A 16305-nucleotide genomic window follows, 5' to 3' on the forward strand; every position below is an offset into this window, starting at 1 on the left:
TGATGCAAAGTGAAAGCCATATGTTAAACTTTATATCTTATTGGACTAGAACCTGCCTTGAAGTCAGGCTACACCCTGTACTATTTTAACATCGCAGCTCCTCCATTACATAATACCATGATCTTGAACTGGTTATCTTCAGAAATTTAAGTTTAGTTTTAAGTAAAGATCTGTGTTCTGTCTTCTCTTAATTCCTAAGTGAGGACAGAATGGATGACCCTAAAATTTTGGCCCAGACTTACAATTAGACTGTGACTACTGTCTCTAATCCTAATGCTATACCTTACCTTCTGTAACACTACCACTATTAAGATAAATTTGTTCTGAATGTAGTGGTAGGGTGTTTTGTTATGGGATCACAAAAAATACTGTGCTTTTCTTCTGAAATCTTTTTTGTTTTCCTTATTTTTAATTTCAGTAAGTTTATTTTTTTCAAATGCCAGCATTGCTCAATTATCATTCAGTACTGTACATTTCAGTGATTAGACATGACTATATATACACACAGTTTAGTCTAGTCAGTCAATCCTACAGCATGTTTTTGGAAGGTAGGAAAAAAATGGAGTACCCACAGAAGCCCAACACAGACAGATGGGGACTATAAGTCAGGATTGAACACGAGACCCTGGAATTATGTGGTAGAAATCCTACCACTGAGCTGCCATGCGGGCTGGTTTATATTAAATTTATTGGATGAAAAAGTAATACTTTTTACTGTTTGTAAGTGGTCTTTTTACTTAACGTTTTCTGTATCAGATATGTGGAATGATGCTTTGTGCAGATGGTATTACTTTGAAGTATGACCTCACTGGATAATGATGGATTTAATGTTAGGTATTATCCAAAACTAATATTTCACATTGATATTTCCTTTGATTTTATTTTTGTATATAGTACATATATGTAATTGTATATTGAACACAGTTTTTTGTTACATTTTCTCCTTTCCTATAGACAGGTTGAACTGTCTTTGGGTGGCCATGGTGGTGCAGCGGTTAGCATTGTCACCTCACAGCAAGAGGTTCTCCGGTTCGATTCTTGGCTGAGGTGCCTTCCGCACAGAGTCTGCATGTGGGTTTGCTCTGGTTTTCTCCCACATTCCAAACACATGCAGTAGGTGCATTGGACACTCTAAAATTGGCTGTAGGTGAGAGTGTTCAAGTGAGTGACATGAATGAACTACTGTGGCAGGGCTAGCCACCTGGTGGTGTAAACCTTGGCTTGAGATGATTGTCACTGCTGAAGTGACCTCCTGACCCCATGTGCAAAATGGGAAAAGGGGTTGAGAATGGATGTTGTACGCTTTGTCTCCTATGTAACTCTGTTTTTGCTCTATTGTTTTATACATCTCCTTATTATTACTTCATGTTTGTCAATATTTATCCCTGTAATAGTTTCATTGTAGTGGTCTCCAACCCAGTCAGACATTCCCAGTAAACAAATGTAAAAATAAAATAAAAATAAAATGAATAAAAATTTTCTTCAGGTACTATACTGTTAGCGTTTGAGAAGGAACTATACTGTTAGCGCTTGAGAAGGAAGTATCACTATGAGGATACTCAAGAGAAGTCCACATGATGTGTTTAACAGTGGATGTAAATATTATCAGACAAACGTTATTGGTATTCCTGGAGAAAGTAAAATTATCCTCTTATTTCATTTTCTAAACAGATAGCAGAGTGGATGGTGATCACTTAATCCCATCAAACATTTATAAGGCCTTAATAATTTTGGTAGTTCTTAATGACAATATCTGGTTAAGGACTCTTTCTATGTTAGAGACTTTATTTGCCCTACTAGTAATACAGAAGGGAGAAGTTATCAATGTCAGATTCAGTTAGTATAAAGAGCACTTGAACTACCAGGTACCCTATTATATCTTGCCAGCAAAGAAAGGATATATAGGTGACTTTTGGACAACTGGGAGGGATATAAATAAATCCCCTTTCTACTGTTAAAAAATGATCTACTTCAGATAAATCATTCTATTTGTGTGAGTGAGTAGCCTTAACTTTTACTACTATAGCAGGTATTCTTTCTAGGCCAGATTGCTGTTGGTATCTGTGTGTTTTTGACATGGAAAAGAGGAAAAGAATTTCAAAAAGTGCAGTAAATATGGGTATAAGATACACTCCAAGACACTCATGATTTGTGCATAGTATGCTTGGGTGTTTTTTATCTGTCAGCAGAATGCTCTATTTGTCACACTTTGCTCCTTGAGCATTATCTAACAGGAGGAATACACTTATTATCAAGAGCTTTTTGCCTTCATATCCAGAGACCTCTAAGCAAAAGAAGCCCTCTGATAAAACTAAATCTAAAGAGTCTGAGCCAAATCAGAGACACTCAGAAGACTTGGAACCTCCTTCGGCTGTGAAGGCCCTGGGATTGGATGTGCCTTCAATGTCAACACCAACATACTCTCTGGTATTTTCTCTAGAGGTGCCATAGCTGATTATGGTTCAGGATACTTCTCCCAAGAGACGTCTGAGTCAAGCGTCATCTCAGAGACAACTGTCCAGGATCCCTTCCCGACTGCCTTCCGCATCATCTCTAAGATCCCTCAGGTCCTACAAGAGTATTTCAGAGGCAGATCTGGGTCACTTGATGTCCTCTTTAAAGGCACAGATCAAGATGGAAGTAATTTCATTTCCTTTGGTACCATAGGCAGGTGGAACTGTCCTTATGTCCTCTGTTCTAGCTCCTCCCTTGGTGTAGATTTCAGCACTGGTACCTTCGGAACAGATTCTAGACCCAGGGCCTGTTCCCACAGTGATGACCCTAACCCTGGCCTTGGCAGAAGGAGCATTGGATCCAATGCAGTTGATTCTGACAAGATAAGAGTCAAGGTTATCTTGGGACTAGTGACTTGATCACGAGGTTTTAGCACCATCATCATAGTTGTCTCAGATGGTCCAGTTAACAGTGTCAGAGACTTCAGAATTTGAGTCTTCTGTTCCAATCTCCTCCTTGAGGATGTTCATGCTCTGCGCTTTAAGCGTGACATCTTTGGTACCAATCATTTTTCCTTCAGACAGACTGGACTTGGTTACAGAAGTGGCATCCTTGGATCTGGCAGAGGTTGTAATGGATTTCCAGATTATGTGGAGGATGATTGTCTCTCCAGTAAGAGCACAGACACAGACTTTATTAGCATCAGCTCCACCCCATACCTCCCAATCCATCTCACTTATTTCCCATGAAGTGCCCTTGAGTCAGTGTTGAGCTGCAGGCCTCAAAACTACTGTTCCACAGCAGGAACCAAGTCTAACAAGATAGGACATATTCCTCTTTATGTTCCACAAAAGAGAATGTGTAAGAGGAGACAAACAGACTCCCCAACAGTCTGTAACATCAGAAACTAGCTTGTATGACAAAGGGGGGGGGGGTGTTTTCGCCAGTCTTTTCCTGGGGATATCACCTTTGGTAAAATCTTTAAACTTATGCAGCAGAGGGAATCATTGCCCACTGATTTCCCCTTCTCAAAAATGAGGAGGTTCTGTGTGAGGGCTATAGCTCGACAACATCTTCTTAAGTGGTTCCTCCAACAGACATGTTAATTGATCTGACTATAAGAAGGTCATGGCAGGAGACAGACTGAGACATCTGTGAGTCAGTACCACGGAAGTCTAATAAAATTCTTAGACCTCCAAAGGACAGACAGCACTGAACTCCATTATCCTGGCAGCAGCAATGAAAAAAGAGCTCACCAACAATGCGGCCACTGTCCATCCTCCTAGCAAAGAGTCTAGGGTGATGGATAGATTATAGATTATGGTAGCAGGTGTATGCTTTGGGCACTTTTGCCTTGAGGACTCTGAAATGCACTACTCATATGTACCATTTTCAGAGGGACTTTGCACAGCAGGCTCTGATAGCACTGAGAAGGCCCCCTACATCAAACTCTAGGAAGCAGTTGGAGACAGCCTTGAGTATGATGACTAATATTTCTAACCTCTTCATCTGCCCCATACATAATATGGCAGATGGAGTGGTGAAGGCAGATAGTGCAAGCATGGCTATGAGATTTCAGGCCTGGCTGTGCCTCTGCAGCTTTGCTGACCACTTCAAAGCATTTTTCAGCACTGCCTCTTTTGATGGATGTTAGCTGTTTGGTCAATTGGCAAAAGAGAAAGTGCCAAGTATCCTCCAACATAAAAAGCATTTCCAGAAGTTCCACCCAATCGAGCAAAAACGGTGGAGAGAGAGATTGTCTTATTGCTTCACAAAAGAGACATCCAATAGGTTCCACCAGACCTGATAGAAGCAGGGTTTATTCAAGATTATTTTTGTCTTTAAAGAAAACTCACGACTTCAGGCCCATATTGAACCTCAGACACTTAAACAAATATGTCAGAAAGACCATGTTCAAAATGGTCATGGTGCAGTCAGTCTTGCCCTGTCTCAGGCTGAATGACTGGATGTGCTAAGTGAACCTCCATGACAATTACCTTTACATCAAGAGAGCAAAGTATCCCACAAATATCTTTACTTCTGTCTAGGAGCCAGACTTTATCATTTCTGAGCCCAGCACTTTGGTTTCATGGTGTTAATCAAGTACATGGCAATCTAGAAATTCAGAGTCTTCCCATACCTGAATGACTGACTCCTAGATGGTCACATGATGGAGTAACTCATCGAGGCCAGAAGCTATCTGCTCAGACTATGTCTGTCCTTGGGGATCTCCATAAACTATCATAAGCAGAGCTGGATCATGGACAAATGGGGCTCTAGGCATGGTAATGGATCAGCCCCCCCGCATCCCCCCAGTGTCTCCATCCCTGCCCAGCAGCCATTTCGGTGCCCTATTCCTTGCCTCTCTCTCTCCCCAGTTACCATAAAACACTGCTCAAACCTGTCAGCATCTGTATGTAATTTAAAACTTGTATTTCAAAGTTTATATCATAAACAATGATAGCCATTTGCAAAACAAAACAATACAGTCTCATAATAAAACCAGACTTAGCATAATCAATAGTAAACTTCTCTGCCTTTGAAACTCACATTCATTGAAACTACATTGAAACCCACATTCTTAGCAAATGCATCTGGCCCATGGTGGATTAAAAGTACCTTTGACCTGTTTTCAAACTATGGGCCCCCTGCACACATTTTTAGGACCATGCATAAATGCATGTGTTCTTTGATTCTCCTTCTTGATTGTATTAAATTATATTCTATGTTCAATACATCATCACTTGTTAGAGTGTGTTTTAAATTTGAAGTTTCATAGTTTCATAGTATAGTACTAGGCTATCTGCCCTGGGGCATTTGTAAGCCTAGCCATAGTGATGTGGCTTTTGCCACCCCATGAAATGGTACAAAAATGTACAGAATAAATTTAGAATACTGTGCCTCTGTCTAGTAGTGACACAATGAAGGTCCCCTTATATAATAGAATTAGTTTACTGTGCCCCTGTCTAGTAGTGACACAGATGTGACCCCTGGGGTAAACTTACGATCTCCCATCCACTCATCAAGATTTCTCTTGAAGAAAGTCAGTGAGGGGCTCTGCCTAATACGAATTGGGATCTTGTTCCAAAGCATGGGAAGCCTCTGGGTTATGAATCTATCCCTCCAGCATGTCCTATTCATACTTGTGCCTAGGTTTAAGTCTTTGGCTCTCGTGGTCCTGATTGATTTGGATTTTTTGAGGTGGAGCATGTCCATCAGATCCTGATTGGACATGGCCTTGTACGTCAGGCAGAGATCACCTCTGAGCAGGCGGTATGCTACTGAATAGAACTGAAGTTTCTTTAGTCTGGCAGAATAAGACATATGTTGGAGACCCTTGATCCTCTTGGTGAGGTACTTTTGTGGTCTCTCCAGCTGTTGCAAATGCCGGGTGCATTGCAATGGGGCATTGTACTCAATCATGGGTCTGATGAGGGAGGAATATAGGGGTACAATGACATCCTTGGATCTGGATGTGAATCCCTTCATGATGAGGTGTGCAAGGTAGAATGTTTTTCTAACCACTTTGGCAACGTGGGTGTCAAATGAGAGGTCGCTGTTGACTTGGGTCCCTAGGTCTCTGATTACCTTTTCCGTACTCAGTGGGTTGCTGTCTATGTGATAATTTGTGGGTACTTTGTTTTTCCCAAAGGGGATGACTATACATTTTTTGGCATTTAGTTTAAGGCCGTGACTCCTGCACCAGTTGTCCATTTCTGTGAGGCCTTTTTGTAGGATGTGTGTGTCTGCTGGTGTATCAACTATGGCGCCTAGTTTGCAGTCATCTGCAAACTATGTCAGCCACAGCCCTCCCATGTTTGCTTTAACATCTGAAAAATAAATGCCGAACAAGAGGGGTGCCAGGACAGATCCCTTTGGGACACCACTTGTGACTGGCTTTGAGTCTGACATTGCTCCAGCGATTTTAACTTTATGGATTCTGTCCTTTAGCCAGTTTGCAACCCATCTAGTGACATAAGGGTTTACTTTTAAGCTGTTGAGCTTATCTATGATGCCTGAGTGGGGTATTGTGTCGAAGGCCTTAGCCAAGTCCAGGTATGCTGTATGGACTGCTTTGCCCTCATCAATGGCTCTAGTGACTGTTTCGAAAAAGTCAACCAGGTTTAAAAGGCAGGATCTGCCCTTTACAAAGCCGAACTGGGTGGGGTCAAGTGTCTGTAGGTCCCCTATGTCTCTGTTTATGAGTTCCATAATGATTCTTTCCATAGCTCTGCAGACCAGGCTGGTTAAGCTTATGGGGCGGTAGTTTCCAGGGTCTGTAGAGGCACCCCCCCTTGTGGAGTGGGGCCACTGTTGCTGTACGCCAGTGTTCAGGTACATATCCCGAAGTAAGGCTAAGGTTAAATAGCATTTTTATGTGTGGGTTTAGCTCCTCTTGGAGTTCACGTAACATGCAACCCGGGATACCGTCAGGTCTCATTGATGCTGTGTTTTTTGCTTTGTTTAGGGTGGTTCTCACTTGGACATCTGAGATGACCGGGAGATTACATTCAGCTGGGATAAGTATTTCTTCTTTTGGGGGTGAGGAGGGAGAAATTTGCACTGAACCTGTCAGCCAGAATGTTGGCAATATCTGTGGGTTCAGTGTATTTTTTGTTGTTGTGAACCAACTCTGAGCATATCTGAGGGTTTCCGCCCAGGTTTCTAACATAGCTGAAGAAGGCTTTGTGGTTATCTTTAGTGTCCTTAGCAATTTTCTCTCAAAGTTGGCCTTGGATGTTTTTATGAGAGAACGTAGTTTTCTGCTAATGTTGATCAGAGATGTCTTCCCTTCATGGGATTTTGCTCTGACGTGTAGTAGCTTCCTTCTTTTGTTATACAATTTGTTTATGGCTGAGGTCCACCAGACAGGACACTTACCTTTGGTGGAGAGGGACTTGGATTTGTTTGGGATTGCATGATCCATGCATTCTTGGAGATGTCCATAGAAAGCATTTGTGAAGGATTCGGCATTGTGGGATGTGGTATCCACTGGCACAGTGGGCTTAAAGGATACCATCTCAGTCTTAAGAAGAGTGAAGTCTGCTTTTGAGATGTTTTTCACTGTGGTCTTTTGTGCTGGGGTGGAGGTGGGATATGTATATCCAGGGTGATAAGTTTGTGGTCAGATCTCACTAGTGAGGGGTATACTTCCGGTGTGGAGCATTTTGTCCCCATGTTTGTGATGATCAGGTCTAGTATATTATCTCCCCTAGTGGGAGAGGTGACTAGTTGTTCCAGTGCATTTGAATTTATGAATTCCAGGAACCTTTGGGCTAGGGTATTAGGGCTAGAATAATGTACCCAATCTATGTTTGGGTAGTTGAAGTCTCCCAGTATGATGGTATTTTGTGATACATTCATATCCTCCAATGTCTTCAGGAAGGCTGAGTGGGGTTCTTGAGATTGGGAGGGTGGTCTGTAACATGCTACCAGTTGTATAGCAGTTTTGCCTATGGTTAGTTGCACCTGTATGGTCTCTGATGCTTCATGTGTTGCTACTAACCTGGAGGTGTGGGTGTCCTTGATGAATATGGACACTCCCCTCCTTTGTGGTTCGCCTGGTTTTGGGGCCGAAAAGCATGATATGAGGTATAGCCTGGTAGTGCTGGGGTGCTCTCAGGAGCCTTGAACCAGGTTTCAGTTACTGCACAGACGTCGATGTTCTCCATGCTGAGGAGTGCATCAAGTGCCTGCATCTGGAGATTTAGACTTCTGGTGTTGAGCAGCATTACCCTTAGTTTTTTTCCATTTTTGTTTTCTAAGGAGGTGGGTTTGTCTTTTGAGCCTTGCCTAAAAAAGACACTATGGGGGTGGCAAGAGCCTTAGCCAATATCCGGAAGCCCAGTGGTGACAGGTGTAAGCCATCCCTTGCGAAGCAGCGTGGCTTGTCCAACATGTCATTCCAGGCAGACAGACATTGGATCCCCTTAGAATGACACCAGTACTTGAGCCAATTGTTAAAGCTGATCATCTTGTCTTTGTATTGTGGTATTATTCTTGGTGAAGGCAAGATGCTGCTCAGGGTCAGGGTCATACCAGCCTGGGCTACATAATCGGAGAGATCCTCTATGTCTCTTTTCATGTAGTCCAGGGAGGTACGTCTCAGGTCATTCACACCAGCATGGACAATGGTGGAGTCATATTTGTACTTGCTTTGGAGTGACTTGAGTGCGTGTGTTATGTGGCGGATCCTAGCTCCCGATAGACAGCTCACAGTCACCTTCTCCTTGTTCAGCCTGGTCAGCGGGACATCAGTGTGTCTGACTATAGAGTCACCTATTACTAGTGTATCAGGCAAGGTGTTTGGCCTTAAGGGCTGTGATTGGTTGACACACTGATTTATTGAAGTATGTGTTGCATGTGTTTTGTTTTGAGGTGGTGTATTTTTGGATGTCTGCTTTGGGAGCCTCTGTTGTTTTGGTAAGTTTTTTATTAGAGCCTCCGAGTATGTCTTTGTGTTTTATGTGTTTGGTTTGCAGTTGTGGTAGGTCTATGTGGGACTGGGATTGTTGTGTGTGTGGTTGCCATCTCCTCCTGTCTGGTCATGCCAGCCCTGAGTTGAGAGAGTTCAGCCTCCAGTTTGGCTATATAGTTGCATCTCTCACATGTATTTGTGTTTGTTGGGAGGAGGAGAGGGTTGTCTGTGTACATGAGACAATTGTAGCATTGTCTCAAGATACCCAGATTGACCAGCTGAATTGGAGACGACGCCAGTAATCTACCACTTGACATGCTAGAACAGTATAAGGGAGTGCTGTACCTTTAAGGGAAGTGGATATTCACAGAGGTGGTAAGTAGATGTAGTGCTTTACTTAGTACAAGAGTGCTTACTTAGTAGAGAAGTATTGAGAACAAGTGCTAGGCTTATAATATAGTGAGTAGTCTGGTTATACTAAGAGTAGAGCTTCCTTAAGGGAAAATTTGAAGAGAAGACTTGGCGAAGCCAGAAAAAGTTTAACCTTGTTTACCGCGCAAAGCCGTGCCAAAGCGGATTTTAAACAGTGAACTACAAAAGAGCTAGAAATGGTCCAAAACAACCAATTACTACAGCTTCTTGTGCTGAGGTCACTTCCTACAGGGACAGGTAGGCTGCTCAAGGCTCCCCACTCCCACTGGTGAGCAAAGAAACTTCCTTCTATCCAAGTAAGGTAATGGACAACACAGGAACTACACCACAGCCCAGAATACAGCAATGCCTGTAAACTGGTCTAAACTAGTCGAGAGGCGGAAAACAAGGATTATTTTTTTGTTTTTGTTTTGGTAGAAACACACAGAAAATGCAGAAACAGTGATAAATTAGTTACACAGGCTAGCACACTTTAGTGGGCAGCCTCCACAGTTAAATTAAACAAACAAACAAACAAACTTTCGATCAAATTCGACTAAAATGTAACTAAGTGCAGATTTTAAAATAATGCAGCAAACAGTTAAAAAACAGTTCAAGCTAGTTCAGGGTAAGCTACAGAAGCTATTCCAAGTGAAAAAAAAGCAAAGATACTTAAATCCAAAGTAGTCTCTTTTCTGAGTTCCCTGCTGCTAGGACCACTCTGCAGAACCACGAGGAGCTTGTCTGAGCAGTTTTGAACATTTTTCCAATAGGCAGTGAAGCGCAAAACACATGAACCAATAATGATAAGGCTACCCATTTCAGAACATTTCAACCATGAAAGGCCACTCAAACTGCTGTTATTATAATATGTCAACAATAATATGTCAACAACAGTTAAAATGTACAATCTCTGCTGAAATAAAAGTCATCTGAATGATTCCACATTATACAGAACTGTAACTAACTTTGCATTTTAGTGCTTCATCTACAAATTCAGTACCTGCTGTACTTGAAGAATAAAATTGCCTATGTTACTTAAAACAAGAGTGCTGGTGATACGCAATAGGGAACAGTTGGCAAGCAGACAACAGGTTCATAGTTAGTAGGCAACTCATCCAAAGGATGACACTTAGGCGTGCAGCGCCCCCCCCCCCCCATGCTGCAAAGTGGTTTCAGCAACTGATCGACCTGGTGTAGGAAGAGAACTCACAGTCTTCTGCACCAAAGGCAAGTATGGATGAATCACTGACACCGAATTTCAACTATAAAATTTTGATTGATATTGATAGACTGTAATCCTTGGGGATTTACAAAAAAACAACCAAAACAATGAAATAAAGGAGACCTAGTAGTTAGTGTGGAGGTTTAAGACACTGACTTGCCAGTTATCAAGGCTCAGAGTTTGACTCTGAGCGGAGTCACTTAACTAGACAGCCAGCCTTACTGGGCATTTTATGTACACATGTCTATAACTCACTTTTTCGGCAGACTCACTTGGCTTCAGTCCATGCATGATGGCTATCAAATCTCATGCTCTGTAGTCCTGCTCCCCACTGTTATTTGGATAAATCCCCTTTGCTTAACTTTAAAAATCTCCCACTCTGCAGTCCTGCTTAGCTTTGAAATCACTCTTGGTGCTGGCTTTGGCTGTTAAATCACATTTATGTGAAGACATGACATTATCTAGTGCTAAGATTTCTAGGGCTTCCTGTTTTTATCCTGTGAGATCCTAAAGCCCTCCTTTGTTATTTTAAAAAGTTTTCTGCAAGGTCCTAAAGACCTTCAGATTTTACAGATGATTTTAGACCCCCCCAAACCATCACGGGCCCTAGGCAACTGCCTAAGTTGCCTAGTGCTGAATCCGGCTGTGATCATACATCATTTCTTCAGTCAACCCAGGTAATTTTTTAATATGCCATCAGTTGGACATTGCCAAATAAATAATTTCTCTCCCACCTGACAGGATTCAGATGTTGAGGTTGGCAGTCCAAAATCTGACGCAGGCTACATCTCTAACAGCCACCTTACTCCTAATGGTTCTAGGACTAATGGCATTGTCCATCATAATGATACAGTTTGCATGCATGAATTCTGTAATGGCTTCTGCAAGCACGGTGGTCTCTTCTCTTACATCTGCTTTCTACTCTGATTTTGATAACAAACATCTGCAGACAACATTTACACTGGTGGCTACATTTCTGTCTTATTCATTCCAGCAGACAATTTGTTTTTCAGCATGTAGAAGCAGTAATAACCATAGGTGCCATTTTTTTTTTGGGTGGGGAGGGCCTTACAAGGGGAGGATGATTCAAGGTTTATAGACATCCAATGAGGCCAGTCTTCACATAAAATCTCTAGAGATGTAGGTGATTCTCCTAATATTGCAGGAACTTTAGCACTGCCTTCCCCTGGGGATGATCTATATCTAAATGGACAACATGACAGTAGTTTGGTGAATCAACAAGCAGGGAAAAACCAAATCATATCACTTGTTCCAGGAAGCAATGAGGATTTGCACCATTTTCTTATCACAATGCATATTCTGGGAGCAATGAATTGTCTTGCAGACAGTCTCAGTTGTCCCTTAATCCAGTAATAGTAGCTAGTCAATCATTAGGATTACTCTTGCTGTGATCTTTTAGCTTTGCCAGAAAATACCAAATACAGCAAATACTTTGCAATGAACCCACCACACAGACAGCTACCAAGAGATGCTCTGGTCAAGCAATGGTCTCCTTGTCTTCTATATACCTTCCTATCCTTATCCTTGATTCACAGATTTCTACAGAAAGCAGTCAAGTGAAAGGCTTCTATCATTCACACAGCTGTGTTCTGGCCCTGGCAAATCTGTTTCCCCCTTCTCAGTCCTCACTTCTAGAATCCATCCCCCCAGATATTCGATCCATTGCAGGATCTATTTTCACAACCCTCTAGGAAGCCTCACCTGGATCTCCTTAACCTCAAACAAACTGCTTTTTTTCTCCAGTTTCAGTGATGGTCAAAGATGTAACACTGTCTTCTGAGGTGGTTAGGATTTTGACTGCTTCCCAGAAAGAGTCAACCCATAGACTCTCATGTAGAAAATGGAAATGTTTTATTATTTGCGCATCCTCACAAGGCATTGATTCCATTTCAGCTTCTATTCTGGAGGTTCTCCGATGCCACATATTTGACCTGAGCTCTAGATTTTTTACCTTAAGGTAGGGTTGGCAGCTATTTCTAATGTTCAAACAGGACAACAACACTAATTGCTGGCCTTGCATAAGCTTTGTATAGCTTTTTTAAGGGAGGTTTTCTTTTTGGGCCTTGATTCATGGAACTGGTTTCCCCTTAGGATTTAAATTTTATTTTGGAGGGATTGACTAAATCTCCATTTGAACTGGTCTCCAGAGCTACATTAAAATTTTAATCTTGGAAAACCTCTGCTAGAAGAACTGCTGAGCTTAAAGCACTTTCTTTTTCAGTGCCTTACTTGTTTTTTTTTCATAAGGGCAGAGTATCCTTCTTTACAAACCCATTCTTCCTCCCTAAAGTGGCTTATGAGATGGTCATGGCACAACCGATTTACTTAGTGATTTTTGCCAGTCGTTCTAACAAGGGAGAGCACACTTTCCATACCCTGGATGTTCATAGGCAGTTAAGATTTTACCTTCATTAGACTAGAACCTTCAGGAAGGTCCCCACACCTTTTTTGTCCTTTGCAACCAATAAATTAGATCAAAAAGTTTTCCAGGTTACCTCCTTGCTAGGTAAACCCAAGGCTCATTCCAGCAAGACAGTGACAATCTCTACAGCTTTCTTCAGGTGTTCTTCAGTAGATTAAATTTGTGTAGCTGTCACTTGGTCATCCATGCACATGTTCATTAGACACTATAAGACAGATTCCATTTTGGTGGCTAGGGCATCCTTTTAAGTTTCTGTCATAAAGGATATCCTGTCATAATTACACCTAAGTGTTCAAGTAGCTTGGGACTCTGACCCACAATTGGATTAGATATGAAAGTTATGTACTTACAATAATGCTAGATTGTGTCATTCATGTCCATCTGATAAAACAACCCTCTCTTCATCCCACTTCAACGTATTCCTTGAATATTGAACTTTCCATTTATGTATATGTATATATGTCTATGAATATACAAATGAGTCTACTGAATTAAATCAAAATCCCCAAATGACGTTCAAAACATTAACCACAAAACTTCTAAAATGCGAACTTCCTCAAACTCCTACACATGCACTGAGCAATAACCTCAGTTTATGCAAAACTGAAGATAAAAAAAGGATAACAAAAAAAAAACATTTTTTGCATGGGGCAAGACCCCTGTGCACCTACAAACTCCAAGATTACACAATATCCAGAAACAGATATATTCCCCAACCCAGAGAATTGTGCGCTCTTTCTCTCATACCGGTCAACCATCTGCTTTGCTGACCAAATTTTGTTAACTAAGCAGATATCAACCAAAGCTAATTTCAACTAAATTCACACTCCTCTCTCTCTCTCTCTCTCTCTCTCTCTATATATATATATATATATATATATATACACACACACACACACACACACATATGTGTGTGTGTGTGTGTGTGTGTGTGTGTGTGTGTGTGTGTGTGTGTGTGTGTGTGTGTGTATATAGACAGTGTGCCAGACTTGATCTAAGGTAATCCTAGATGCTAGTGCATGATGGAAGGGGAAATCTTAAAGGGGCTCAAGGCTGGAGCACTAATTGAGTTAAAGCACTGACTGAAGATGAAAAAGTGTATTATCCAAAGGACTTACTTTTGTACCAATCTGCAGGAGAGAGGTAGCTCAGGTACTGATAGGCCTTAAAATGTTTGTGAAGAAGCTCAACTTAAAGGACAACCACACCCACTGACTCAAAAAACATGTTTATTTCATTATGGTTTGGTGTTTCCTACATTTTAACACCACTCTGCGACTATTTAAAGCTTTTTAGATATATTTATATGCAATTTCTGACTCTGACCACATGGGGTCTGAAATCTTGAAATAATTCTGACTGTTTAGTCTGCCTCTAAGTATCCCAGTATGCATTGTTTGTCTCCAAAATATTGCATCAGATCTGCCACATTTTCCCTAAAGCTCCTGTCATTCCACTGCTGTGTTATAGTCACCTACTTTTGGTTAAACGTTTATCCTTTTTCAATGACTACTTCAAACACAAGCAGTGCAAATGCTACAGAACAGAATTGAAAAGTGCATTGTATTGCTCTTTCTTAGAAATGCTAACTTGATTTCTTTTGTGAAGGCTGAAATCTAGTTCTTCAAGGTATCTCCCCTCCCCTTCACACTACTTCCCTTGGTGTCAAAGAGCTAAGGGTAATTTGACCCATTATCTGCATGTGATTGACAGCTCACAGCAGGTGACCAGACTAATGTACTGTTTTCTTGTCAGCCTTTCCTTCCTTACAGTGGGAGATTTTTTTTTGTTTCACTCCTCCTGTCAAATTTAGAACCAAGCTCCATAGCACTGGGAATAATCACTATTTTGCAAAGCATCAAATGCCCACTGAGTTTTCCTTCCTGTTTGGTTAAATAGCCAACAAATGATGCACTATAAACACAAAATATTTCATAGACTTGCACGACAGCACCCACATGTTTTTTTAAGAAAATTACTGTATTGCATACTTATTCCACAGTGGTACAGTGGTAGCGTTGTTACCTCATAGCAAGAGGTTCTCCCATTCGATTCTCGGCTTGGCTTGGTTGTGCCTTCTGTGTGGAGTCTGCATGTCCTCCCCACGGTTGGGTAGCATTCTAAAGACATGTGTACGTAAATGGGCGTGCCTTCGTTGAAGGTTGGGCGTCGAGCTGGCATTTCATAAAAAAATCTCCTGCCAATCATTAGCGGACTGGAGTTCCACTGTGGCGACCCCTTACCAGGAAAAAGCCGAAAGAAAAACAACTGCATTGCATACTTCTTGTAATCTGATGTAATGTTGTCGATTAACTGTGACAGACATCTGCTTCTTATGTAAAAACATGCAGTTAATGTCTACGCAAGGTCATTGCAAATTTATGCTCTTAGTTTTTGCAGCTATTACTGTGCTTCTGCCTGTACTTTGTCACATATCAGTAGGGCTCTTCAGAAAAGTGAGATTATAATTTGACATTTTTGCTAGGTTAAGAATGGGATGGGCAAGGCAGCTCTGACATCACAATGTGGGAGGTCCACTTGCAAATCAGGCAGGGATTACATCACCTTGGGGGAGGAAACATCCCGGTAGCTAGAGCAGGAGCTTTGGCAGATGTGACATCATCATTTCAGAGCCAGCTAAAGGTTTTTCAACTTGGTTTTCAAAGTGAAAGTAAAACAGTACAGAAAGGTAGGAAGCCTAACAAGGAAAATAGTTGAATGGATTAGTTTTTAAAGCTGCTTGGGTGATTTTTCGAGGCTGTATCAAAGAACAGGGACTAAGAGAGACAGCAGGTTGAGCAATCTGCTTTAATATCCCGTTGTTGTCCTTTAAAGGTACAGTTTCATGGCAAAAGTAATGACACTGAAAATAAGCCTATTGATGAAACTATAAAAAGGCCTTGTGTAGCTCTGATGGGGTACTGGTACATTTCTCTCATTATGATGAATAGGTTTGTGGGTTCAAGACTGGGCAGGGCTGATTATTTACTGCTGTGATGGCTTAGTGGTTAACTACTGTGACTGTACTGTAAAGGGTCCTGGGTTTGAGCCTTGCAGAGGCTGTTTCTTTAGTGCCCACAGAATGGCGTACAGCAACAGTGGTCCCACTCCACAAAGGTGGAGCCTCTACGGACCCTGGAAACTATCGCCCCATAAGCCTGACTAGCTTAGTCTGCAAGGCTATGGAGAGGATCATCATGGAGCTCATAAACAAAGACATTGGGGACCTACAGACACTAGATCCTACCCAGTTCGGCTTTGTCAAGGGCAGATCCTGCCTTTTGAACCTGGTTGACTTCTTTGAAACAGTCACTAAAGCCATAGATGAAGGAAAGGTAGTCCACACAGCCTATC

This window comes from Protopterus annectens, chromosome 9.part0, assembly GCF_019279795.1.
Source record: "Protopterus annectens isolate FY-2018-M chromosome 9.part0, PAN1.0, whole genome shotgun sequence".
Classification (NCBI taxonomy): domain Eukaryota; kingdom Metazoa; phylum Chordata; order Ceratodontiformes; family Protopteridae; genus Protopterus; species Protopterus annectens.